We start from the raw sequence: 27,955 nt of genomic DNA, 5'->3' as shown, positions 1-27,955 counted from the left end.
AGCTTTCGTGACTGCAGGGATTCATATTCTTTGTTCTTTCGGTACGTCTTTATGTTGCGCTTCTTTTGCACGGTACATAGCCAACCGTGATAATTAGAGGTGCGGTGGAAGGACAACAAAATAAACACAAAAAGCAGTTCTAAAGAAATGTTTTTTAAATATATATTTAAAAATGAAGATCGTTCCAGCCGGCCGCAGAAGCGCATCTGAAAGCGCGCGATGCGGTGACCGCCTTTGTTTGATGGCCCAGCCAAAAAGCCGCTGCTGCTGCGAGGATGGCCGGAGTTCGTGCGGTGATGGTTTGTGCTCCTTGACGATATCGGCAAGGTATTGCGGTCGAGCGCCAGGGCTTTCACGACCGAAGGTGCCGCTGCGATTCACAGACACAATCTGCAGTGTCGTTTCACAGTACGGGGCGATGTTGCGGCTTCGCGTTATCCCGAAATTGAGTTTTAAAAATAGCGGTGTAAGTTTGCCAAATTTAGGAACACCTTTGGACCACGGCGCTGCGCACAATGGCCTATCCATTTAAAAAAAAAACACGTCCCTTTGTGAAGAGGCGTAGAACGTTACGGTGAATTCTGTCCTGCAGTAATAACCGGGGGCAATTTTCCAGATTCGAACCGCGCACCTCTCGGCCACGTCGCCCCATTCCCCCAGCAGTATAAAGCGAATCCATTGCTTGCAGAATTTTTTTTTTACCCCACGATTCGGTCACATTCACAATGCGAATATCAATCGGACATACTGCAATACGCATACGTGCAATCGATTCCTACACGCACGATCAGACATACGCGCGCGCGTCGTTGGTGAATATATCGATTTTGATCGATTAATCAATAAGTCGTGACGTGCCTTTGTGATTTGGTATCAAGGTAGGCAGCGTAAAGCGGGGGTGCGTATGAGCGGGGGGCGGGGGCGTGGGGGATCCCCCCTCAACCTCCCCCATCCATCCCCAGCCCCCCCCGAGTGAATTCGCACGTTTGACAATTGGCTCTCGTGGACAATTATTAACGAGGCCAATTCACTACAACCCCCGCGAGACCCATCACACGCAGCACTGTCTAAACAGCCGTCGCCACCCCCTCCCACTCCCTCCCACCCCACGTGGCCCCATCTATGTTCAGGAGCTATTAATGCCAATGTCGAGGTCCGCTGACCACGACGAGAGGGCATCGGGAGAGGGTCGTTGTCGTTTTGCTGTCCCTCCCCCGTTATAGACTGCAGTGGTCATGGTCCATAGTGTGAGTTGCGTGGCCACAATCGCACTACTGTGACTTGTGCCTTTAATTTTGCGTGAACGAAAGAGATGGGCGCAGCGGGCTACTGTTGATGTTCCGATGATGTTGATGGTCACATCTGTGTCTTCGAGGAGGAGGGGGAGGAGGAATGTCAAAGCCAGGATGAGCGATGTTTGGGTCTCCATTGAGGTATTTATTCTGCACTTCCACGTTCAGGCTAAAGCAATAGACGATGCAGGAAATGGCACGCCGAACCTCAATGGGGCCCTCACCCGTGTTAAATAAAGTACATCAATCAACGGGGATGATGATGTATCTCGAATGGCCTCTCGGGTAGTTCAATAAAGAATATTAATCAATCAAAGGTTGTTCGCACACACGTGGGAGTATTAAACACACATGATACTGTACTGTTGTAGCTACACGCGGGTATATTATATCATACGCACGAGGTTATTACGCACACACATATGGGAGAAATGATACACACAAAATACAAAGATCCCCCATGTAGCCTTTAACTTGCTGTTGGAGCAAGTGCTAGGTGCACTTTGAGGCAACGTGAAGTGTCGAAGGTTCGCTGGCATGAGATCACGGGACAGGTCCCGGTTTTTTGGGTTGTCTGGCCGCGATGACTGTCAGATGCACCAACTGTGCTCCCCACTGTGCCACCTTGCTGCGTTTTAGTCGCTCGGCGCTCCGCTCGTTGTTGTGAGCGTCGCTCTTCCGCCCTCAGCTGTTGTCGGAGAGCGAATGCCTCCGGGCTAACCAGGAGCGTCGTTCGCGAACCTCCTCCACAGAAACCGATCTTGACACCGCTGCTACCGGTCTTCGGCAAGCAAATCAAACACACAGACAACAAAGACAACAAAGACAAAGATCCCCAAGATAGCAGATCCCACGCTAAAGACCCACGACACGCCACGCGAGGGCTGTGCTCGATCGCCTTCGTCTCCCTGGTGCCGATGTTTGGCACACCACCGAACCAGTTACTCATTTGAGGTTGAGTCGACCTAGGGAAGGCCCAGGACCGGTTCGGATAATCGTCACCGGTGTTGGTGGCCGGCGAGCGAGGATCGATCGCGTGACCCGTCGGGTTTCGTAGCGCAGCGCTAACCGCTAGACTGCCGCGCGTGCACTCGCGCGCATGCCCGCGCGTGCACGCGCGCGCGCGCGCACGGAGACGAGGATGTACACACGCGGGACAGCGATGCCTAATTCATCATCGCACAAAGGGGCCATCTCCCGGACTCACGCAACAAACACGCCTCAGCCGAAGCCATTGGTGAAACTTCCACGACGGATCGCAACGCCGCCACCACCACCATCATCACGACCATCGTCATCATCGTCACCGCCACCACCATCATCATCACGACCATCGTCATCATAGTCACCGCCACCACCACCATCATCATCATCACGACCATCGTCATCACCGCCACCACCACCACCACCATCATCATCACGACCATCGTCATCACCACCACCACCACCATCATCATCATCATCACGACCATCGTCATCACCGCCACCACCACCACCATCGCTACCATCATCATCATTAACGAGGTGGCAGGAGGCGTTGGGCGACCCGGGGAAAGGTGACAGGCGACTAGGTGCGCAAATGTGTTTGGGATCGCGCGCGTGTGTGTGCGCGCGCACGTGCATGTGTGTGCGTGCGCACGTGTGTGAATGTGTGTGAGCTCATGTCGTGAGTAACTGTGCCGCGTGGATGTGTGGGGTTTTAATACAATCGGATATTTGTGCGTGCACTTGCCCCCGCAGTATGCTAAGGATTATACACGGGAAACCTTTGTCTTTTGTGTATAAATAGGGGAGCGGTAATCACGCGCGGTCAGCGCGCTGCACTGCGAACCCGAGTTCTATTCTCGCTCACGGCCAACGCCAGTGACGATTATCTGAACCGTGCCTGGCACGGTGTGTAAACATTACCACTGGGGGAGACAAAGGCTGCCGGGCGTGGTGCTGGCCACACTTCTCCGCGAGCGCCGTACTGGCTTTGATAGGTGCTAGCTACCAGCACTTGCCCCCATCAATATGTTAAAGGCTATACGGGGAATCTTTGCCTGCGAATATCTGTTAACGTTGTGTGGTTGGCACAGTGGTTAGCGCGCTGCCGTCTGAACCCGGTCACCTGAGTTCGTTCCCAGGCCACGGCTCATGTCAGCGGCGAGTGATATCTGAACTGGTGCTGGGCTTCCCCCTAGGTCTACTCAGCCTTAAATGAGTAGGGCTATGCCACGTTGTTATTTGACTCGATAAAGGCGGTCTGGCGTTGTTCCACATCATCCACTACCTATTAAGGGCATTATGTCCTTAATAGGTGCTCGCTAACATGTGTTTGTTGTGGTGTGGCTATTGTTGTTGTGTGATGTGGTTGCTGTTACGTGATGTGGTTGTTAATGTTGTGTGATTGTTGTATGATGTGGTTCTTGTGTGATGTGATGTTTGTTGTGTGATGTGGTTGTTGTTGTATGATGTGGTTGTTGTGTGATGTGATGTTTGTTCTTGTGTGACGTGATTGTTGTTGTGTGATATGGTGGTGGTTACTTGTGTAATGTGGTGGTTGTTGTGTGATGTGGTGATTGTTGTGTGATGTGGTGGTTGTTGTGTGATGTGGTGATTGTTGTGTGATGTGGTGGTTGTTGTGTGACGTGGTTGTTGTTGTGTGATGTGGTGGTGATTTTTGTGTAATGTGGTGGTTGTTGGGTAATGTGGTGGTTGTTGTGTGATGTGGTGGTTGTTGTGTGATGTGGTAGTTGTTGTGTGATGTGGTGGTTGTTGTGTGATGTGGTGGTTGTTGTGTGATGTGGTGGTTGTTGTGTGATGTGGTGGTTGTTGTGTGATTAGGTTGTTGTGTGATGTGGTAGTTGTTGTGTGATGTGGTGGTTGTTGCGTGATGTGGTGGTGGTTTTTGTGTGATCTGGTGGTTGTTGTTTTTGTTGTTGTGTGATGTGGTAGTTGTTGTGTGAGGCTGTTTTGTGTGATGTGCTGATTGTTCTTTTTTGCGTGATGTAGTGCTTGTTGTGTGAAGTGCTGATTGTTGTTGTTGTTGTGTGATGTGGTGTCAGACCACGCGTCTCCTCCTAGACTGCTGCTGAGCGGCGTGAGGCCGTGAAGGCGAAGCGGTGCTCATAGGAAAAGCGATCTCCCTGCACACAAGACGAACTACTTTGACCATCACCACCATCGCGAGCGTCACCCACCATCATTCACCGCCACCACCAACAAAAACCACGACCGCGACCGATGTGACGTGCCTTCCTTGGTGGCGTCAAGACAGGGCAGCGGTGGATAGAGCATCTCCCATTGTCCCAAATCGGGACCTACGTGGAGTATGGTGTCATAACGGATCGCAGGAACATCTCTGAAGGTGAGCACTGCCCTCGTCGGGAGGCGAATCACTGACGATGGGCATCGTGTAACTTGATAAGGGACCGTTCGTGAGTAACACCGCGGCCTTAGAAGAAAACATAATTGGCGACGTTTCGGTCACTGGTCCTTCATCGTAGCAACGGCCCCTTCATTCAGAATCAGAACCTTTGTTTAGGCTGGAGGAATCCGGTGAGCTGTGAAGCTCTTTTTTTCAAGGCGGCGGTTCAGAACGTTACAAACAACATTGAAGTGCTATGAAGGAGGGTCGTTGCTCGAATCGTCGCCGATTATATATAGACATCTTGTTGTTAAGTGAACGGAGTTATTGACACCTAACTTGTAGATTTTTGTTGTTGTTGTTGTTGTTAATTGTGCTTTGTGCGCGCTACTGCCAACGCAGCAGCGTCACAATATAATTTGTTTGATTTTAATTCAGCGTTTGGCGCGAGGCTTAAACGTGGCCAACTGTGGAGGCTTGAGGCTGACTTTGCCCCCCCTGGAGAGTGAAACGAACAACCCCAGGGGCTGTCATTATATTTTATTATGGCGACCAAAATTCGAAAAAGTTTGGTTTATTTTTGTTACAATCGTAGAACTCGACAGCAAGTTGTCTCTCGAGACCTCCTAGACCATGGCCATACTTTACATCAGTCGCGATGCATACGACATAGCTGCAGTATTGTTTGAGAACGTTGTCAATCCGCTGCTGCATTGATGGCATCTCCACCACGCCGTGTCGCTCACGGGCGGGGGGGGAGGGGTTGTTTGACCATACTTCACCACGCTGGTCAGTGCGGGTTGGTGAGGCTGGGATGCTGATTAAGATGTCACTTGCGCCACTGATGTATATGTTCGCCGTGGTCGGGAATCGAACTCAGGTAACCGGGTTCTAGTGCAATGTCCTCATCGCGGCGCCACCGCTCCTCTCCACTTCCAGCTGATGTGTTGTGGGCGCGGAGTGTCGATACTATCCATGTAACCACGAGGCGCTTTGGTTGTTGAGATTCGATTATTTTTGTGAATGAACTTAGCGGACGACCCACGTTGACTCGTCACATGCAACATTTACAAATCGGAAAAAAAATCGATTCTGACATGCGTAATTTGATACGTCCATATGATCGTGAGGTTAAGAATGTTTTCATATTAATCAATTAATATTTACACTCTCTGTGATTCATAGCGTCAGTCATAAAGTGCGTCCAGTGTCCTGACTCAAACGATATCTTTGTCGTGCTGAGATATTGGTAGAAATTCCACATTCTCATAGCGGAGCCATGCCATCCATAAGCCAACCACTGCTGACTTCCCAGAAAGTGGTACTCATTTTGTGAACTGCATGGGGATAACGGTGGTGATGATGCAGATGATGATGATGATGGATTGTTATAATCGTTGCACTGCTTGGGATATTAATTAAATACTCTTTCACTCAAAAGTGGGTAGACCACGGCCAATGATGATGGCGATCCATTGTAGCATCACAGGACTGTGAGGCATGGTGACGGCGCGATAATACTTTAATCCAGCAGTTGTTGGGCCGTGCCTGATGATTATAATGATGATGGATTGTAGAATTGCATGACCGTGATTAATGGCTATTGTGTGAAGAGAGCTTAATCCAGCAGTGCAGTGAGCGTGACTGATGATGTAGATGATGATGTTTATGATCTGATCAGCCCCCACTCACCCAGCCCCCCACTCACCCAGCCTCACTCTTTCCTCCTCCCTACGCGTGTCCATTTCTCGCAGCCCGTGGAATTCATTGAGGGTTGGAATAGGAGGAGGGTGGGAGCAGGACGTACGGTTGGAGCAGACGGTGGAAGCAGTGGACAGGGTGGGAGAAGGGGGGAGGGAGCAGGGGGTACGTTGGAATCAGGGTGGGAGCAGAGAATAGGGTAGGAGCAGGGTACCGAGTGTCCGTGGAGGGTGAGAACAGGAGGCAGGGCGGGGAGCAAGGCGGGAGGGAACAGGGGAGGGAGCAGGGGGACGAAGCGGGGAGGGGGGCAGAGGGAGGGAGCAGAGGCCTGAGAGGGAGCAGGGGAGGGGAGCGCGGAGCATGGAGCCGGTCTTCTCGCCAGACGCCGTGGCTGCTCTTGTGGCGGATCGACGGGACGAGCGGGAGGAGTCGGTGCTCGCGGCCATCGGGATAACGGCGACGGTGCTGAACCTCCTCGTCATCATCTTCGTCTACATCTACAACACGGCCTCGTGACTCCATCGTTACCCTCGTCACCATCACCGTCGTTGTCAGAAGCGACAGCAGAAGCAGCAGCAGCAGCATCCCCAGGATCAGCATTCGTGGACGAGCGCCATGAACCCGAAGAATCGCCGCCATCATCATCAACGTGGACATTATCGCCGCCTGTCGCGGTTTGAATTCGCGAGGCCGGCCTGGTTAATACTGCGGGTGTATCAACCTCACTGGCGGATGTTGTGGATCCCATGACGCCATTCGGAACGAGTAGGCCATTCCGTGCCGGCGTCGTGGTCCACATTTGGCAATTTTTTGACAAAATCTTACACCGCAAATGTCTTGATTGGGAAACACAATGGCAATGGTTGCCACGACTGCAAACAACTTAGCAGGACCCTTTTGAATAAGAATCTGGAGTCTCGGTGAGGATTGTATGGGTAGACATGTGTATTAAAAATCATCATTAAACCTGGAGACTCCATCTCGGCCACGTCCCATCCACCCGCACCCCGACTCCAACTATAACGCCAGCAACTATGGGGGGATTCCCAGCAACTCGGGGGTGCGAGGGGGCAACACTTTATCCCATACACATGAAAACATATTCTTTGTTTTCCTGGCGAGCAAGGGTATGGAATCTCCTCGACGCTCACGGGAAGGGAGTTTCACATTCGTCTCGTGACCCACCAACCCTTGCATGAACAGTGCCGGGTTAGAGGTCGCGTGCATAGCCGCCACCGGCCGGCTAAACAGAGAACACTGACTCAACATACATGCACACAAACAAACACACACACACGCAGTGAACAATGCACGTGTCTTAATGCTCAAAGAATATCGGCTGGGCATCGCATCCCATGGGAGTATCTATCCAGCGGTGGAAATGACACATTCCGATGTTCCGATGGACATGTCTGTGTCTCAAGCACAACCAGCAACAACCGTATTACTGTTGACTTCCCAAAGTCGTCTAACAACGGCCTCACAACGTGGTGCTAAGTTTACCGAGCCGGAAAGGATGATGGTAACAATGATGGTGATAATGGAACTCAATCTACGACCACGTGGTTATGATTTGAATTCATTAACCTCTACCGACTGAGCCATCATTCCAGCACTTTTCGTGAAGCCTTTATAACCGTGCCAATGTAGAACGGGCGTGCATCATGTGATTCATTGTTTGTTTCTAGCCACGGCAATAATATTGGGCTTCCCAGTGTCAAACACAGTGAAACAAATTCGTTTGAAAGGAGATTTTTTTTAATCGATGATTTAATCTAATATCGAACGTGGACCATGACATGGACTCCAATGGGGGGGGGGGGGGTGGGGGAGGTAGGATGGGGAGAATATTGTTACATCTCCCGCTGTGCAACACACAGACTTCGTGATCGATGAAAATGACTGCACAGTACCCGTACTACTATAATTGTGTAATCACGTCACGGTATTTTGTGATTTTACTGCTGTGTTGGCAGTGGCGCACGAATACTAATTGTAACAAAACACCGTTCTCTGTAACACTACGTGTCCTTAAAAAAAAAAACATTAAATACGCGACGTTTCGGGCAATGGTCCTTCTTCACAGAAGGACCATAGCGCAGTACATGTGCTTTGACAAAGGCTAATTTCCCGACAAAGTCACCGATTATATATTGTTTTTTTTTAAGGCCACACAGTTATGATTGACGAATGTGTTGAGGTTTTTTTTTACATTCGTGTGTTTTTTGTACGAAGGTAAAGAAGAAGTGAGGGTTTTAGACGCCTCTGATCAATCCTAAAATTAAATACAAGCTCTTAGATGCCTTATTCGTACCGAGCGATTAATCTGCGTGCGCAGGCGGTGCAACTGCACCGGGACCCACGGGCCGGATGGTGGGGGGGGGGGAGTCCGGACTATGAAGGCGGGGAGGGGGCAGGTAGAGAGGAGGGGCTACATTTAATTTATTGCACCAGGACCCGTGACAACCACCAAACTCTACTGCAGTGTTCTTCATTGCAAGGCCCGCGGGCCACTGGCGTCCTCTGGTGGCTTTTAGTACGTCCCCCGACAGTACACAAATGGTGAGAACACCACCGTCGTGCTGTTGCCAAACTCCAATGGCTTCAAAAGTGTGGGAGGCCCTCACACTGATGTCTATATCGGCGAAAGTGCCCCCCCCCCCTGTAAAAATTAGTGAAGAACACTGCTGTACTGGGTCGTGGCTTGTAGAGTTAGAGCCAGGGATATGTGGGTTCTGACCGACCTTTTACCGGCTCATTGCTTGGTTTATTGTCCCTTTAGAGTAGTTTAGTGTCACTGTAAAAGCTGGGCTTAATAGTTGAATCCAAGTGCGGGGCTTTGTATTAAATTTAAATTCCCGTGATGAAATACTGAAGTTACGAAGAGTAAATTTTTATTTAAAGCTTTCGTGACTGCAGGGATTCATATTCTTGGTTCTTTCGGTAAAGTCACGTAGAAGGGAAAGAATAAAATAATAAAAATATAAAACAATAAAATTCTCACGACGTTTCGACTGCAACACAAGCAATCATCATCAGGTGTGAAAAACCACAACAAGAAAATATGAAAAAAGTGGCGTTTTGTTGTTGTGGTTTTCACACCTGATGATGATTGCTTGTGTTGCAGTCGAAACGTCGTGAGAATTTTATTGTTTTATATTTTTATTATTTGATTGTTGTTTCCCTTCTACGTGACTTTACCGAAAGAACCAAGAATTACGAAGAGTAGATATACAGTAATGAAAATGGTGATGATGTTTACAGTAATTTATATATCTCTGAGTGTATATAAAAACAGCAACCTAAGTATTGATTACAAATATACGTGTATGTGTTTTTAAATTCAGTAATTTGACATGTCCATTGTGTGTTGTTAGGAAGTGTCTCTCTGTGGGTATGCTAGCCGTATAGGGCAAGCGTTATGCAAATTTCACTCTTGTGGCAACTGCGCTGGTATAAAGATGCATCGGTGAATCGACTAATATCAATTACTAGCCTTTTTCCAATCCAAGGACGGGTGTATTGCAGTAAATCTGAAACTTGCAAGCGAAAAGCAGACCGCGACGTGATATATTCATTGCATCAATGCGTGTGCAATTTGTAAGGCCGCGGTGACACAGACTTATTTCATTTAAAGGTTATAATCCCTTGTTCATCACGACGTCCTCTTTACTTCGATGTCTCAACAACAGCGTTACGGAGATCACGTGACGTGAGGGTTCTGCCTTTGTCGTGAGGGTTGTAAGTTGACGCCGAGGAGGGGGGAGGAGGCGCCTCGCCCCCCCCCCCCCCCATGTGGAGTGACGTCACCCACTAATTATTATTTATTAATGGGGGGTGTCCATTTTGAGGACGTCACCTGTTCATGATTATTAATGAGGGGGGCTGTTCGATGTGGAGTGACGTAACCTGTTCATGATTATTAATGAGGGGGGCTGTTCAACGTAGAGTGACGTCATGCGCGTTACACACTGACATTCTTGGGTAAATATAGTAGTAAATTTAAGCTCACTTGTGCAAGAATCGATTTTTTTTTTTTAAACTGTATCCGTTGTATTTGATGGGTTCACGTGACACCCGCAGCCGCTAGAGGTTGCTGCATTCATTAGAATGTAAAACGTAACAATCGATTTAAAAAAAAAGTTATTGTACACTTGACTCGCGGAAATTAATTGAATCGTTGGGCCAAATGGGGGTGGTAAATCGTGATCAGGGATTAAGTTCTCACTCGATATTTTCCGGTAACGTTGCTCGCGACTAGCTTGGAATAGGGATGATCGACTAGGGCACAATACAATGTATGCATCCCCGTAATAATTCTATTTTATAAGAACCTGCATTCCTATAATAATAATACTCATCATATGATTAGATTCAGGACAAAGTCAGGCGGGATGGATGTGGCGTGCCCAAAATAATTGCGTGCAAATAGAGTTCCGGACACTTTCGGCTGCAATGAACCACCAGTTATAACCCTCATGTGTGTGTGTTTATAAGGGAACTCAATTAGGTGTTTTTAAAACGAAAAGTATGTTGTTTGTACCCGATATAAACGTGTTTGTTTTAATACATACAGGTATTTTCATATTGAATATGGCAAGTGTTGTGCTTCTACATAAAATCAGTGTCCGTGTGTGATACACATACAACCACGTAACACTGTCCGCTGTTTTATTTGCACGTGTTTTTTTTTACTTCAGTCGTCGCAAAAACACGACGATCCGTGGTAACACGTTGACCAATCTCTGTTGTATTGCATGTTAAGTCGTCGATACATATGTAGTGACGTAGAATGAGTCACTGGAGCGCAGTAGCGCTGGGGACTGGTAGAGAATGGGAGTGCGGGCAGCAGCCCGTTCTACCAGTTGGACCCGTGGGCGAAGCCCGGAGCCTTCTGGGGGATACAGGAGGGGGCGTGGTCGAGGGCGGAGCCTGGCTACGCTGGTGGAGGATAAAAGGACGAGTTCCGACTCACGTTCGGGGCTGCTGCCATCTGGAGTGGAACTCGTCGTGCTGCCGTCGTCGTGGTCTTCGCCTCTTCGAAGCTGTGGGTATGGCAGCGTGTTGGCTGTCCCGACCCGGTGTGTAGTTAGCCCCTATGGCTGTAAAGGCCGGAATAAAATAGCGAGAGAGTGCCTCCTACAAGTGTCTCTGAATTAGCACACTACACATGTTCCACACACCTGATGATTGGTAAACAAAGAAAATAAGCGTCTTCCTCGTAAACCGTGAAACGGTAGGCCAACGTTGGGCTGCTGTTGTTGGAAATCGCTGTTGTTGTAGACATAACTTAATTGACGTAGTGTAATGATTTAATTTGCGGTACTGTCGTTCACAGTATGAGAGCCGACAGGTAGATGTCAGGGCACAACCGTGTTTGCATCTCTGCAGATCTTTTTTGCTTTGATTTGTGTTTCCAAACATAGTACTGGCTAACCCTTGATCAATGTAGCCACTTTTTGTAAATAGAGTAGATGCCTGATGGCAGCAACATATTATACTAAAGTTCGGCTCATATTGGATCATCTTTACGACGATCAACGTGAACTCCCCCCCCCACCCCCCCCCCCCCCCCCGTTTGCGACGACAGACAGATGGACAGACGGATGGCCTGACAGAGGTAATGTGAATGAACGCCATCAACCTTAGTTGTAAAGCGTCAAAATCAACGTACGAAAATACGAATTTGCAGCGTGCAGCAAGTAACACATGCTTCGTGCTGCAAACGCACAATAGGTGGCGTTGCTCCGCGGTATTCTTCCGAGCCGCGCGTGAAGGATTAAAAGCCCTGGGGGGAGACGGGGAGGAGGAGGATGGATTCCTTGAGCAAACGTTAGGATGGTTGCGCGTTCCATTAGGGGAAGGGGGGGGCATTACGGCTCCTCGGCAGTAACTGAGGCCGCTAAGTGCGGAGCGAGCGACGAGCAGGAAGTTTAACGAGGGTCAAGAGGTCACGGCGAGCCGGGAATAAGAGGCGCGTGATGACCCCGGACAGGGTGTGAATGATGGCGCTCTTCTAAATGTGCTGATGGCATTTACAGAGATAGTGAGTGAGCGCGTGAGTTGCGAGGGTGAGCAAATGAGACTGTTAAATTAATGCAGAGTTATTGATTTTTGGCAATGAGTTGGGATTTATTTGCACGTGTGTACGCGCAAACTGGCGCGCCTTCGAGGACGGCTGACCGACGTGGAAGATGGGGTAAAGTACCTCTCGAGAGCTCTCTCTAGAAATGACCTGAGCAAGAAATTGCAGGACTGCGCCTTTACCTTTTTGTTACGTGTACAGTACACATCCCTTTTGTATGTATGTACGTTGAAGTTTTTTTCGCACCGTACGTAGCCAATCGAAGGTGCACGTGCAGGACAACAAACTAAACACAAAACGCAATTCTAAAGAAATTACTTTTCGACCTAGATAATGTAAAAGTGCGTAGCTCCCAATGGCTTCCTAACGTGGGAAGGAAGAGCGTTCCAGACGGCTGCAGAAACGCGTCTTGAAAGCGCCCAGTGAGCGAGTGAGCCGACAGAATCGTTGCATTCATCCGGAAATTCATTTAACTCCTTGATCTCCATCACACCCTGGGGTATGACTTCTCGTCGGTATCGTGTAATTGTGCACGAACACCGAGACCCCGCGTTCCGGGTAACTGAGACGGGGATGATTCCCCGCGTGTTGGAGGAAGACAAGCCATGATGTGACCTCAGCTTCCAGTGTGCAGGTGTAAGTGAGCGTCGAATACAATTTTATTATATTGAATTGGTACGATGTTGAAATATGGTAAAGGGTCTTTGCCCGAAAAGGTTAGCTCACGCAGTGCGTGCATTTCCCAGTGTGTTAATTTAATGTTTTAGAAACATTTAACGAGGAATTATGATCATGAGATGACGATATTTTACAAAACGGACGATACAATAATCGCATAACTTATATAGTACGAAAATATATCGCTGTTTAATTATTGTTGTGATACAGAGGAGACACCAAAAAAAACACATTCATCAATACCTCTCTGGCCTATCTACTTATGTGCTGCGATGAAGAAGGGCCATTGCCCGAAACGTCGCCGAGTATATTATTTTCCTTTTAAGGCGGTGGTATAAATATCGTGGGATGTCAGGCACGTCGCGGGAAACCACGGTTAAGAAATAACAGCGATGTCACGCACAAGTGACATAAACAACCCCTTTCACCGCCCATGCCGGTGCCACAGCCAATGGGACCTCGGCTGAAGGACCTCTTAAGGAAGACTCGCACACGCGAGCCGAGCAGTCAAACGCCACGATTATTAAGCAGTGGCGTAACTATTGGATGTGCACACAAGCGGTGGTGCGGCTACACCAGTGGGACGTAAGGTCCGACGAGCGGGGAGGGGGGGGAATGGACAAAAACGAAACTATTTATTTTTATTTTACCAGGTTAGCCCCACTGAGCTATATTTAGCTGTATTTCAGAAGCGACCTGCCCACACACGATGATAGCTCAACGAAAGTGCCTGACCACGTGGACATTTGTAGCAACCAAATATTATAAACGCGGGTTCGATTCTTAAAGTGGAGGGGAAAAACCCGGAGGACCCGAAGAAAAATCCACACGACCACGAGGAGACAGAGAACATGAAAATTCCAAATATACAGGCGTCAGGGGTCGCGATCGGGATGGCGATTGAGCCCACGACCTCCTGCATAACAGGGGAAATAGTTAACATTTCGCCACCGTAGCTCCCCTATATTGCCATACATGTCAACCTCTAGGGCTTCTTCGTATTCTTGTACAGGGAAATTAAGTTTGCAGGCCCATACGGCGTAAAGCCGTTTCAATACGAGCAATAAAAAAAAAATCTTGATTTGAATCTTTCGTGACTGCAGAATCCATACTCTTTGGTTCTTTAGGGTAAAGTCACGTAGTAGGTAGATATAAAATTAAACAAATCACGACGTTTCGATCGCAACACAAGCGGCCGTGATCAGGCGACCGCTTTGTGTTGCGATCGAAACGTCGTGATTTGTTTTATTTTATTTCTAACTACTACGTGACTTTACCGAAATAACCAAAGAGCAATACAAAATAGTTTTAGTTGTTTGTGTTACTCCATTTTGATGGGACTTTTGTAGGATGAACGTTGAGATTTATAAGGGCACGGGGTGACCAATAAGGTCTGAATTGGTCTGTAATAAGGTAGGCACTGATAGAGGGTTGACAGGTACGCATTTCACCTGGACCCATGCCAACCACGTTACGCCACAGTTGTGTGTATATGTTTGCGTGTGTGTCAGTCGGCAAGCTCGCGGAGGAGGCTCGTGAAGGACGCTATTGTGCAGCAATATGGCACCGTGGGGAGCACAACAAGGTGGTGCGACTGTCAATAATCTCAGTCAACACTTAGCTCTTGTTTCGTGACCTCCCGCTTCACGTGGTGTACCTAGCCCGGCACAAGCGCCGTCACTGTCAGTTTGCGGTGAACGGCGGCCGTTGTAGTGTGACTATCGAGTGTGCCGGCGGTGCAGAATCAGAATCTGTATTGATCCTGGAGAAATCCGATGAGCTGTGAAGCTTTTTTTTCACTATTGTCCGGTGCAATTGCACCGTAGGTGCTGGGGGGGGGGGGCACGAGCTGGACCGGTCCAAGCCAGTGCCGGATGAAGCTAATGCGGGGCCTGTAGCATGCGTTACAAAGGGGCCCTGAATAAATAAACACGTAAATATTCAAACACATAAAAAAAAATACTTGCACAGTAAAGTAATTGTATTTTTTCATTTTCTATACAGCCGGGTAATTCGACAAATCACTAACCTTAAACACCCGGTCGTTCGTAAAAGTTGAAGGCGGTATAGTACTATAGTAATAGAGCAAGTGCAGAATCACTGAACCGGGATTGATAGCTTGAAAGCATTTAGCGCAGAGCCCTTGAAAGTACGGGGCCCGTAGCTACTACATTTGTAGTAGATACTACATATGTAGCTACTACACGTGTAGCTACTACACGTGTAGTAGCTACACATGTAGCTATTACATATGTAGTAGCTACTTGTGCTACTGGGATAATTCCGGCACTGGCCCAAGCACTGTGCTATGAAAAGGGACGGGAATGAGAGAGGGTGCGGGCTAGGGGTTAGAGGTTGGGAATTGGACGGGAGGGCCCCATTTAAATTCCTTGCACCAACCAGGAGGACCCACTCCAGCCACTCGACGCCCCTGAACTCTTTGCATGATTGGTCGTGTTGCTGCGTCGCAATTCGAGATTGGATTTTTTGTTGTCGCGTTTAGTTTTAAATTCTGGTGATTATCGAGGCGCGCTAGTGGCAGCAGGCGTCTCACGGATCCACATCTTCTTACATTAGTATAAAAAGGTGTACCGATGGGAAAATTGTCGATTGGCACGTGCGATTATGTGGATTCATCATGAGCAAAATCGATTTGAATCGATAAACCGATACACGTTACACCGCATAACTGACACGTGAAAAAATGAACGTTCGATTTTTTTGCAGCACATTTTTTAAAATATCGTATATAACATAATCTCCAATCCTCACCTAAGTCACATTAGCAATAATAAACCATGTAAATAAAGTTACCTTTAATGGTATTGTATGTATGCGTTTAAAATTAAGAATGATGCACATTGCATCACAAGGGCGTACGATTGTCGATGGTGTAGGGATGCATTTGTTCAACCAACATTGTATTGAGAATATAATAGCTGATGTTAATAAGTTATTTAAATTTCATATTAAGCGTTTCATGTTTGAACGAAACGTGTTCGGAGTAACTGCGACACACTTGCTTCCATTCATTTTCATTCCAGCTGACAAATTTTGTACGAAGTGCAATTACACCAACACTTCATGTTTTCAAACAACATTCTATTTGGCCAGAATGTTGTTTAAGGGGTCATCCATGTCACCCTGAGTCTTGTGTATGTGTGCGCGCGTGTATGTATATGGCCATGAACGTGCAGTGGGCTGACCAGTGAAGATTATCTGAACCGGTCCTGGGCCTCCCCTAGCTAGACTCAGCCTCAAATGAGCACCTGGTGCGATGTGTAAAGGGGCCGTCCATAAATGACGTCACGAGATTTTTGGACGATTTTTGACCCCCCCCCCCTTCGTCACACGGCGTCACGAAAAGTCAGACCCCCCCCTCAAATATGACGTCACAAAGCTCTGTCCCGCCCCCCCCCCAAATAAAACATTAAAATCGCTTTAAACTGTTGTCATTGTAGTGCGTATTTAATGTGGCGCTGCACTCTGTTGTTGGAGAAAACATTTATTAAAAAGTCTATTCAATTAAGTAGAACGTGTTGTCTATATTTATTTAAAGTTGCGATTTTTCGTTTGACGTCACATTTCTCAAACACCCCCCTCGTCACACATCTTCACAAATGTCTGACCCCCCCCTCGCCCCTAGGTGCGTGACGTCATTTATGGACGGCCCCAAAGACATTGCCACTGGGGAGACAAAGGCGGTCGGGCGTGGTGCTGGCCACCCAACTACCTCGTGTGCGACAGTGCCGGCCTTCATAGGCGCTACTCGCTAACAGCACTTGCCCCAACAGTCTGTTAAGGGGGGGTCTTTGTTTATGGCCATTAAACACTTTCATGCGGAGGGAGCTGGTAGGAACGTTGGGTTGCTCGGTCAATGGCCAGGGTCAACGGCGGCACCACCACGTGGTGTATTCCGCAAATATGCCCGACTGTAAGGGCGGGCACAAGCCTGGCGTGAGTAGGTTAAACGTTGAGTTTTATAAGGGCACCACGGGGTGACCAGCCCCTCCCCACCCAGCCCCACCTCTCCCACTCCCCACCCAGCCCCTCTCCTCCCACCCTCCCCACCCGGCCCCTCCCGACCCTCCCCACCCAGCCCCTCCCTCCCACCCCCATCCAGCCCCACCCCTCTCACCCCCCACTCAGCCCCACTCAGCCCCACCCTCCCCACCCAGCCCCTCTCCACCCTCCCCTCCCCACCCAGCCCCTCCCACCCCCACCCAGCCCCACCCCTCCCACCCCCCACCCAGCCCCTCCCTCCCCACCCAGCCCCTCCCCACTCAGCCCCTCCCTCCCCATCCAGCCCCTCCCCACCCAGCCCCTCCCCTCCCTCCCCACCCAGCCCCTCCCCTCCCTCCCCACCCAGCCCCTCCCCACCCTCCTCTCCCTCCCACCCCCCACCCAGCCCCACCCCTCCCATTTTTGATGCACGACGGACGAACGGACACAATAATCCCCTGTGGGCTGGTGGTGTAACCAGGAGGTTCCTACCAGTACATGCACAATGGCTGTATAATAATAACCACCACCACTACCGCCACTACCGCCGTCGTAATGTGTCTGTGTATCAGGCGGCGTAATTAATTAAGGGGTGGCAGATGCAGTTAGCCTCTAAAGTTGCGTCCGAGAACCCAACCACGTGCGTGACTCAGTCGATTGGTGGCAACTTTCCATCGATCGTGAATTACGAGATTTAGAGCAAAAGTCTGACTTGGCTCTGCTGATGAGACGCTGAATGTAGAAACCGGTCCAAGTGTCCCTTTTGTCTTGTCTCGACGATAATGCTGATGAAGTGATGCGCTGGTGGAGAGACGTACACGTGTGAAGGATATTTATATTGTAATATTCGCAACGACGCTACTGATTATTTTGAGTTTGATGTTACACGACTGCGTGAAAACGTAGTTTTGTTTTTGGTTTTTTTTGCGCCACGATATTTGTGAGGTAAGTTGACGATTGTTCAGCTTTATGAATGAGGCAGTTATTGAATTTTTAATGATGGTGCTAGTAAATTGGGATGTTATTTATTGATGTCGATGGTAGTTGATTATGCTCGTTGATATTGATAATAGTGATGAGGGTAATTGATGGTGGCGAAAGGCTTAATGTTACCAATCCCCCCTCCGCTATGTCGATCAGTAACGGAGACCAACACAATACCGATATCAGTGTAACTTAGTCCCAGATATCGTGCAAAAAAAAACAAACCACCACAATGCTTGTCATCCCAACACAACAAGATACCAATAATCAAGACTTGTCAGTTGACAACCCACCGCAGCGATGGTAGTGAATGGTGTTGATGCACGGTGCTGGTAATTGTCGATGATGATACAGTATCATGATCGATGATGTGGGTGATGATGTTATTATTTCGCCGCTATCGCGATGCATCCTTAAGAGGCCTAGCCGAAGCCTACGGATCTGTCAGTGCACGGCTCTTGGGTAAGGAGGTTTACAAAGCTGCGCAATTCCTATAACTTAAACAGACGCCTCCCGCCGCGGGCAATCCTTAATTAATGCCTCATTTTGATGTAAACTCAATTGCAAAGGTCCTCCAAAGTTAATTGTATTCTGTCTTCATTGAATTATTAGACGCTTGGCGTTTGAGATTAATTTTTACGTTTTTTTATTTTTACCTCAGTTTTATGTTATTTTAAAAAAAAAACATGATTAAATTGTAATATTGTTACTAAGCGAGTGGTCGGTCGTGGGGTTTCGTTGTTGTTGTTGATCATACTTCACTACGTTTTGGATAAAGTATCGGTTGTGTATATTTTTTTTGAAGAACAAGCCCGCCAAATTTGTACGTACAGTACGCAATGTTTTTCTGTACTGTACAGATGGGTGGCGCAGCGGTGTGCGCACTGAGCTCTTTGAGGGATTCCTGACCACGGCTCACATCAGTGGCGAGGGATATGACGGGGCCCTCCAACCCCGTCAGCGTGGTGAAGTATGGACAAATAACCCGATGGCACGGGGGAGGTCTTCATCCAGCAGTGAACTAACAAAGGGTTTAAAATTATTATCCCCGTTAATGCGTCCTCTGTTTCTGAGGTAAATGTGCTTACTTTTCGAAAGATTTTCCCAAATGGTAGACATTTACCATTGTCACTGACAATGCGTAGCTTCACGGTGCGTACCGTTGATATGAGTGGCCCCGCCATGTGAATGTGGAATCTCCACGATTGGCTCAGGCCTGTCCAGAGTATGGTCACCTGTAGGAGTTACCAGGTAAACATTTTTTTTTAAACAATCTGTTGTTGTGAATTCTAGGTGTCGTATGTCTCGATTTGATCGATTAATATCGCGTGTGTAAGAATTGATGTTTTAAAAATAAGAGCTTTTCGAGTCGATTTATGACCCAGAAATAGCGACGATTGTAAATGTTGTGGATTTACTCTCCAACACATACCGGTGTGCTGTACTAGTAACGAATTGCCATCTTGTTTACGTGACAAACCTTACTAATTGTCTTTGTCGGGTGGTGGCGGGTTTAACAACACATTTGTATTTACGCGATCAAACCACCCCCCCCCCCCAAAAAAAAACCTGTATTTCGAATTGATTTGAAAGTTGGCCAATCGTTAGTCCATTAATGGCAACCTCTGAGAGGAGAACAATTTTGCAAGTGGGAGCTGGCAAATATACGTGTGAGATGAAAACATTCTTGAGCCAGGACGCAATTGCGTAGGCAGCACGGTTGGGATGTTGCCCTGGTTCAAGTGACGAATGTGGGGGGCACTCTGTCCCATTTTATTCCCTGTCGTCGTATTCCAAGGCCTGGGCCCCTCGAGGACGTGGGCCCAATGTGCAGTTGCACCGACTGCACATTTTAATGGCCATGTGAAGGAGGCTCAAGATTCGTTTAGTCAAATGCCCTGCTTTGGAGTGATTGGCCAGACGTTTTCAGCTGGGAGTTGAGGAAACCACACTTCCTGGAGAAACCTCACATTTTCACGGGGAGAACACTGAAACGTGACATTGGGTTATAATTGTAACGCGTGCTAAAAAAAAAAAGATTGGACGTGTTTTACGTTCGAATCATTTGAATGTAAATGTGATGTGGCACCTCATGTTCCCCCTGCCTGCAGTGATTAATTATCCATCACATCAATCTATACTTGTATACAATCGATCAAACCAGTCAGTTGCTTCAGTGGGGGAAGGAATTACTGACATTCTATAGTCCGGATGTGGTGGATCACTATTGCCCACCAAAACAAATTTTAAACATTTTCTCACTCAGGCAGCCCATAATAAACAAGAACCCGGACATTTTAAGAATGACTGCATTGTCATGAAAATAATAATTCAAAAAGTACATCATTGTTGGGTGCAGAATCCGCCATGGAATAAAAAAATGTACAGCAGACAAAGGTGACTCGAAGCATCTGGCTTCACATCGATGCATGCAGCGACTGGTTAGCGTCACTTAGATTGATTAAATTCACGGTGATGGGCAGTAAAACTGGATTATGATGAAGGCGTCAATTATTTCACTGCAAGACCTATACAGTGAGGGAAAAAAGTATTTGATCCCCTGCTGATTTTGTACGTTTGCCCACTGACAAAGAAATTATCAGTCTATAATTTTAATGGTAGGTTTATTTGAACAGTGAGAGACAGAATAACAACAAAATCCAGAATAATGCATGTCAATAATGTTATAAATTGATTGGCATTTTAATGAGGGAAATAAGTATTTGACCCCCTCTCAATCAGAAAGATTTCTGGCTCCCAGATGTCTTTTATACAGGTAACGAGCTGAGATTAGGAGCATACTCTTAAAGGGAGTGCTCCTAATCTCAGCTTGTTACCTGTATAAAAGACACCTGTCCACAGAAGCAATCAATCAAACAGATTCCAAACTCTCCACCATGGCCAAGACCAAAGAGCTCTCCAAGGATGTCAGGGACAAGATTGTAGACCTACACAAGGCTGGAATGGGCTACAAGACCATTGCCAAGCAGCTTGGTGAGAAGGTGACAATAGTTGGTGCGATTATTCGCAAATGGAAGAAACACAAAAGAACTGTCAATCTCCCTCGGCCTGGGGCTCCATGCAAGATCTCACCTCGTGGAGTTGCAATGATCATGAGAACGGTGAGGAATCAGCCCAGAACTACACGGGAGGATCTTGCCAATGATCTCAAGGCAGCTGGGACCATAGTCACCAAGAAAACAATTGTTAACACACTACGCCATGAAGGACTGAAATCCTGCAGCGCCCGCAAGGTCTGAATGATTCAGAGGACAACTGGGTGAAAGTGTTGTGGTCAGATGAGACCAAAATGGAGCTCTTTGGCATCAACTTAACTCGCCGTATTTGGAGGAGGAGGAATGCTGCCTATGACCCCAAGAACACCATCCCCACCGTCAAACATGCAGGTGGCAACTTTATGCTTTGGGGATGTTTTTCTGCTAAGGGGACAGGACAACTTCACCGCATCAAAGGGACGATGGACGGGGCCATGTACCGTCAAATCTTGGGTGAGAACCTCCTTCCCTCAGCCAGGGCATTGAAAATGGGTCGTGGATGGGTATTCCAGCATGACAATGACCCAAAACACATGGCCAAGGCAACAAAGAAGTGGCTCAAGAAGAAGCACATTAAGGTCCGGGAGTGGCCTAGCCAGTCTCCAGACCTTAATCCCATAGAAAATCTGTGGAGGGAGCTGAAGGTTCGAGTTGCCAAACATCAGCCTCGAAACCTTAATGACTTGGACAAGATCTGCAAAGAGGAGTGGGACAAAATCCCTCCTGAGATGTGTGCAAACCTGGTGGCCAAGTACAAGAAACGTCTGACTTCTGTGATTGCCAACAAAGGTTTTGCCACCAAGTACTAAGTCATGTTTTGCAGAGGGGTCAAATACTTATTTTTCTCATTAAAATGCAAATCAATTTATAACATTTTTGACATGCGTTTTTCTGGATTTTGTTGTTATTCTGTCTCTCACTGTTCAAATAAACCTACCATTAAAATTATAGACTGATCATTTCTTTGTCAGTGGGCAATCGTACAAAATCAGCAGGGGATCAAATACTTTTTTCCCTCACTGTAATGAACTTCCCTCGTCGTGTACTGTCGATAAAGCTTTTGTCAACATAACCAAAATGAAATGGTAGTGCGTTGGCGGTTACATGTAATAATAATGCAGCAATGACTCAAGTTTTAAGGCCAGTCAGAAATGTTAGCTTGATGTCGTGTTTGTATCTGCTGTTTAGCTGGAATGTTAGTAAAGTGGTTCACATGCTTCGAGCAGAATATTGAAACAACTACGTCCCAATGACTTACACACGGTCTGGGGAGTCCCTCATTCAGAGGTTCTTTGAAAATTTTGGTGTAAATGTTTTACTGATATTACAATTTTTACGATGTATTTTAATATATCCAGGTGGTCCATTTGTTAAAACATACACCTCTCAATTAAAAGAGGTTGTGAGTGGAATCTCTACTGGAGTCAGTTCAGCATTTTATCCCATAGGGGCTCAATAAAATTGGTGCTATTTTAAATAAAGTCAACAGTGAGTTTATTATGGATTAACATACCCCTGTTATAGGAATGTGTAATTTCTGCCACTGGCTTTGGAGTACCGACAGATGAGCACTTTTAATTTGTTTTATTATTTGTCAGGGGTGCCAAAACTTGCTGACCTTATGAGCCGCGTACCAAAATCGTATGGCCTGCAGTTGAGAGGCACCAGCTTTTACTGGTTGTGCGTGGAGTTTTTAATGTAGACGTTTATGGGAGCACCTTCGGAGTACTGTACTCATGTCTGGCTCCTCTGCCAGGTTTGAGTGCCCTGGGCCGCTGTAACTTTCGTAGACTTTTTGTTTCAAATGAAGTTACATTGCAAAGTTAAACATAAATTGCATCTCTTTTGAACTGGACTTGAACTGCCCAAGAGCTGCATGTGGCTTGTGAGTTTGACCACCCCTGTTATGTATTATCGTCTTCATTCATGGTCTATCAACTGCTATCTTCGTTCTGTGTTATCACAATCTCATTTCTTAACATCATATGAACTCATCACTATCTGCAGGGTGGTCATCCTCGCATTCTTTCATAATTACTACCATTCATTCATCATTATCATCCATCGGCAATCTCTTCTGCAATGTATTCTGCCAAAGCCCAGTTACATACTTTAAAAGCCAGTAAGATATCTATATATATTAATTGTGTTTTTTTCTCTTGATCCATGTGTTCCTCTTTCTCGGCGTCTGGGTTATTCAGCAGCGTACTTTATTAAATTTATGCTGCATTATTAATGACAATTCTGGCAAAGTTTTTTTTATCACATTGTACGTGTGACAGCGGAGATGTATGTTGCCTGAAGCGGTCTTTTAAACCCTATCATACAGCTGAGCCATGCCACCTCTCGTCGTGTCTGCCACCCGCAACTGTCTCTCACTTTCTCAGTAATGAGTTCGAGGGTGGTGGAGGGTGAGTGACAGTGCCAAGGGCGATTGTGAGCTCTTCTCGTGATCCATGCTTTGCTGAGCACACGTGTTGCCAAATTCCCAGCACTTCTGTGTTTCACCTCCTGTCATTTTATGTGTTGCTGCTCCGATTGGCATAATGACACTGGGAGCAGTCTGTGTTACACAACCTAGAACATAGTATACAAATATTTCAAAGTGGTTTTCCTGTCCAGGAGATTAGAAACAGTGCTTGTATTATTTTGCTTGTTTTTGATTGGGTGAAATATGGTGCCAAGGTTGTCACTTGGCATATGTCAAGTGCCTGAGAACAGTTTTAAGCATAATTCTTCATAAATTGGAGCATTTGAGTTAAGCAATGAAATGTGTTTAATGTATGGCAATGAGTGTTAACAAATTATAATTTAAAAATATTTTTTTCTAGTAAAGCTGCAATGAATTTCAAGATGTTTTACACCATACGTCTATGAGGCCATTTCCGTTTTTGAGTATTGCTTCACGTCGCAGGAGTGATTGAATAACAGGTCCCTGCAGGGTGGGCTGGCAGGACAAGTCTCTGCGCTGTCTATTGCTGATTTTACACCCAACAGCACGAGATTTCACTTCGTTAAAGTATTGAAAGGGGACGGACGGACGGACACATTAATCTATTGCAGGCTGGTACACTCAGTTTACAACTTCGTTCCTACCAGTAAAATCGACACATACCATAGAAGAACACTCGTATGTGTATGTATGTTGAACTTCTTTCGCACCGTATGTAGCCAACTATGCTAGTCGGAGTTTCGAGGGAAGGACAACAAACTTAACACAAAAAACAGTTTCAAAGAAAAGCGCACCGGACGACTGTTGAAGGGCATCTGAAAGCGTGCGATGCAGAGACCGTCTTTGTTCGATGGTTAGCCAGAAGCCGCTGTGAGGATGACACGAGTTTAAGTGATGGCTTATGCTCCTTGACACATAGCCTGTTTAATCCTATTTGTTGTACTGCCTCTTATTGGAATTTTTATATTCCTGCAGATGGGTGTCACCTGAACATGACACAATCGAGATTCACTACCCAACCTTCAAGTTCTAGATTACAAACACGTCATCTCCACCACGCCCAGCACCGTAGCCGTGTACTTTGTAGGTGTCTCAAGTGTTACTGAAGTTTGGATTATTGACGTAAATGTGCTTTTAGGGCTTTTTTATAATCATACTGTCACAGCAATTCGCTTCTTTCTTGAGGCATTGGTGCCATCTCCCATTAACAGGTTAATTGAATATTTAAATAGTGAAAAATAATGATTTTGAAGGCTTTGTATTGGATTGGCTCCGTTGCTCAGTGGATAGATCACTGGTCTTGTAAACAAGGGGTCATGATTTTGACTTAAAGCTTTCGTGACTGCAGGGATTCATATTCTTGGTTCTTTCGGTAAAGTCACGTAGAAGAGAAACAATAAAATAAAAAATATATAAAACAATAAAATTATCACGACGTTTCGACTGCAACACCTGTTTGTAATCCAGAACTTGAAGGTTGGGTCGTGAATCTCGATGATTGCTTGTGTTGCAGTCGAAACGTCGTGAGAATTTTATTGTTTTATATTTTTATTGTTTCCCTTCTACGTGACTACCGAAAGAACCAAGAATAACGGGTCATGAGTTAAATTCTCGCTGGGGCCTCTGTAATTTTGCATCCTACTTTGGTAATATTGAGCACCTGTTGTTGATTCATACAGCGGGCGGGCACGTTAGCAACGATTTTGTAATAACGTGACATAAATTGGAATTTCGATTTAACGCTTTCGTGACTGCAATGATTCATCTTCTTTGGTTCTTTCGGTAAAGTCACGTAGAATGAGAATAAAATAATAAATTGATAAAATAAAATAACACAATAATATTCTCACGACGTTTCGGCCACAACACAAGCGGCCTTCATCAGGTGAAGGGACGAGACTGTCTGGTAGTTCAGTGGTTAGAGCACTGGTTTCGTAAACCAGGGGTCGTGAGTTCAATTCTCACTGGGGCCTCTTTTATTTTACACCTTCTTGAGACTGTGATTGAAAATAGAAGTTCTTGGTTTTACAAGTTGGCCCATGTTCGAGCGCACCAAGTCATTGTTCATTTCACCTGGGACCAAGGTGGCCCTAGCATCTTGTATTAATGTTGAAATGTTTCTGAATTGATATCGTCCAAATACATTTGTTGTGAAGTGTCGTCGGAAAATAGCACTGAATGTGTCTTGCAGTAAGACATGGATGGGAGTAGCTCTGTTGCTCAGCAGTGAAAGCGCTGGTCTTGTAAACTGAGGGTCGTGCCTTCAGTTCTAGATGGAGGTTATAAGTCGGTTGACATACTGCATTTGTAACATTTTGAAATATTGTACTACTTTTTGTGTTAAGTTTGTTGTCCTTCACCCGCATCTACGATGAGCGCGGTCGGCTACATACGGTCCGAAAGAAGTTCTACATTCGTACTTTTAAAATCTGAGCACGAGTGTGAGGATCTGCTACTTATTCATGGCAGCAGGGGGCACGCCAGCAACGTTGTTCGGTTTAAGTGTGGCGTTTTATAATGGACACAACCTAGTTTTATTTTTATTTATTTTCCAATGTGGGCATGTGTTAAAGCATTTTTTCATAGCTTATCCGTTCTTCAGAGGGCCACGTTTTTGCATATTTGGTGTAGCTAATTTTGTTGGGATATTAGTTCGACATTCCCTTAGAAGTTGATACAACTCCCCACTCAGATGGCTCCATAGCTCAGGGGGTAGAGCACTGGTTTTGTAAACCAGGGGTCGTGAGTTAAATTCTCACTAGCTTCTTCTTTTTGCTTATTCTTCAAAGAGACTGAGTGAATCATAAAACCCTTGGTTTTCAAAATTGGCCGATGCTGTGGGAGAGCACCGATTCACTTTTAAGGAAACCGGGATGTAATTTGGACCTCGTATTTCACAGTAATGTGGCAGTTTTTTCTGGATTATTCCCACCCGAAAGTTATTATTTAGAAGTGTCATATGTGTACGTATTTAAATTCAAACTTCCCAAGTCATGAGTTGCTAACATGGTCAAGTTTACATGAAGCTGTGTTACGCAATTTGTCTTTTTTGGCCACATCGCAATTAACTTCTCACCTGAGGCATTGGTAGCATCTTGCGTTAACAGGTTTTGTGAGCTTTTTAATTCTGCATTTGAAGGTGTCGAACAGGGTGGCTCCATAGCTCAGTGGTTAGAGCACTGGTCTTGTAAACCAGGGGTCGCGAGTTCAATCTCTCGCTTGGGGCTGTGTAGTTTTGCATCCTGCTTCGGCAATATTGACAAATCTAGAGACTGTTCTTTTAAGTTTTCAGCAATGCTAATAACAAACAGCAGGGGGCACGGTAGCACTGACTGGGTGCAGGTGTGGCATTGTTTTGGGCAACAACTCACTTAGGAGTTTACTTGTTTGAATACATTTTTACTTTTAAAGTGCGTGTGCAATAAAATTATTCGTTTTTATCGGTCACCAGTTTCTCAGAGAGCCCGGTTTTTGGTATTGTGATATGTTTCCTCAATTGTGTTCTCACCTCAAGAGGTTGACATAAAACTGTCACCAAAAGGCTTCATAGCTCAGGGGTTAGAGCACTGGTTTCGTAAACCAGGGGTCGTGAGTTCAATTCTCACTGGGGTCTTGTTTTTGCTTATACTTCAAAGAGACTGAGTGAATCATAAAACCCTTGGTTTTCAAAATTGGCCTATGATGTGGGAGATCACCGAGTCACTATTAAGGAAACAGGGATGCAATTTTGACCTAGTATTTCACAGTAATGTGGCAGTTTTTTCCGGATTATTCGCACCCGAAAGGTATTATTTAGAAGTGTCATATGTGTACGTATTTAAATTCAAACTTCCCAGGTCATGAGCTGCTAACATGGTCAAGTTTACATGCAGCTGTGTTACGCAATTTGTCGTTTTTGTCCACTTCGCAATTAAATTCTCAGTTGAGGCATTGGTGCCCTCTTTCATTAACAGGTTTTGTGAGCTTTTGAATTTGCAGATACAGTAATGGAGTTGCTCCATAGCTCATTGGAAAGACCACTGGTCTTGTAAACCAGGAGTCGCGAGTTCAATTTTCGCTGGGGGCTGTGTAGTTTTGCATCCTGCTTCGGCAATATTGACAAATCTAGAGACTGTTCTTTTAAGTTTTCAGCAATGCTAATAACAAACAGCAGGGGGCACGGTAGCACTGACTGGGTGCAGGTGTGGCATTGTTTTGGGCAACAACTCACTTAGGAGTTTACTTGTTTGAATACATTTTTACTTTTAAAGTGCGTGTGCAATAAAATTATTCGTTTTTATCGGTCACCAGTTTCTCAGAGAGCCCGGTTTTTGGTATTGTGATATGTTTCCTCAATTGTGTTCTCACCTCAAGAGG

At 46.4% G+C, this 27,955-nt stretch overlaps 2 long non-coding RNA genes and 2 other non-coding genes across 5 annotated transcripts in view; all 4 read left to right on the top strand.

The window, feature by feature from the left end:
- Positions 1 to 1,034: 1,034 nt before the first annotated feature.
- LOC116947835 (uncharacterized) lies at positions 1,035 to 6,482 on the top strand. Its single transcript, XR_004403728.2, has 3 exons — positions 1,035 to 2,863; positions 4,340 to 4,641; positions 6,396 to 6,482. It is a non-coding gene; the product is annotated as an uncharacterized LOC116947835 (long non-coding RNA).
- Positions 6,483 to 17,540: 11,058 nt separating this feature from the next.
- Positions 17,541 to 27,955, top strand: part of LOC116947834 (uncharacterized) — a 61,576-nt gene continuing 51,161 nt past the window's right edge. The window contains exons 1-2 of one of the 2 annotated variants that reach the window (XR_004403727.2): positions 17,541 to 18,052; positions 18,952 to 19,061. This is a non-coding gene — a long non-coding RNA (uncharacterized LOC116947834). Of the gene's footprint in view, positions 18,053 to 18,242; positions 18,554 to 18,951; positions 19,062 to 27,955 lie in introns of those variants that run through there. The other variant, XR_004403726.2, reaches the window with a different exon arrangement.
- On the top strand, positions 26,753 to 26,827 carry TRNAT-UGU (transfer RNA threonine (anticodon UGU)). The gene has a single exon. It is a non-coding gene; the product is annotated as a tRNA-Thr (tRNA).
- On the top strand, positions 27,140 to 27,212 carry TRNAT-CGU (transfer RNA threonine (anticodon CGU)). The gene has a single exon. It is a non-coding gene; the product is annotated as a tRNA-Thr (tRNA).

The sequence above is a fragment of the Petromyzon marinus genome, chromosome 31 (assembly GCF_048934315.1).
Source record: "Petromyzon marinus isolate PM22_M1 ecotype Great Lakes invasive population chromosome 31, UKy_Petmar_22M1.pri1.0, whole genome shotgun sequence".
NCBI classification, from domain to species: Eukaryota; Metazoa; Chordata; class Hyperoartia; order Petromyzontiformes; family Petromyzontidae; genus Petromyzon; species Petromyzon marinus.
Note: the sequence above shows the minus strand (reverse complement) of the source record. Positions and strands in the feature narration are given on the sequence as shown.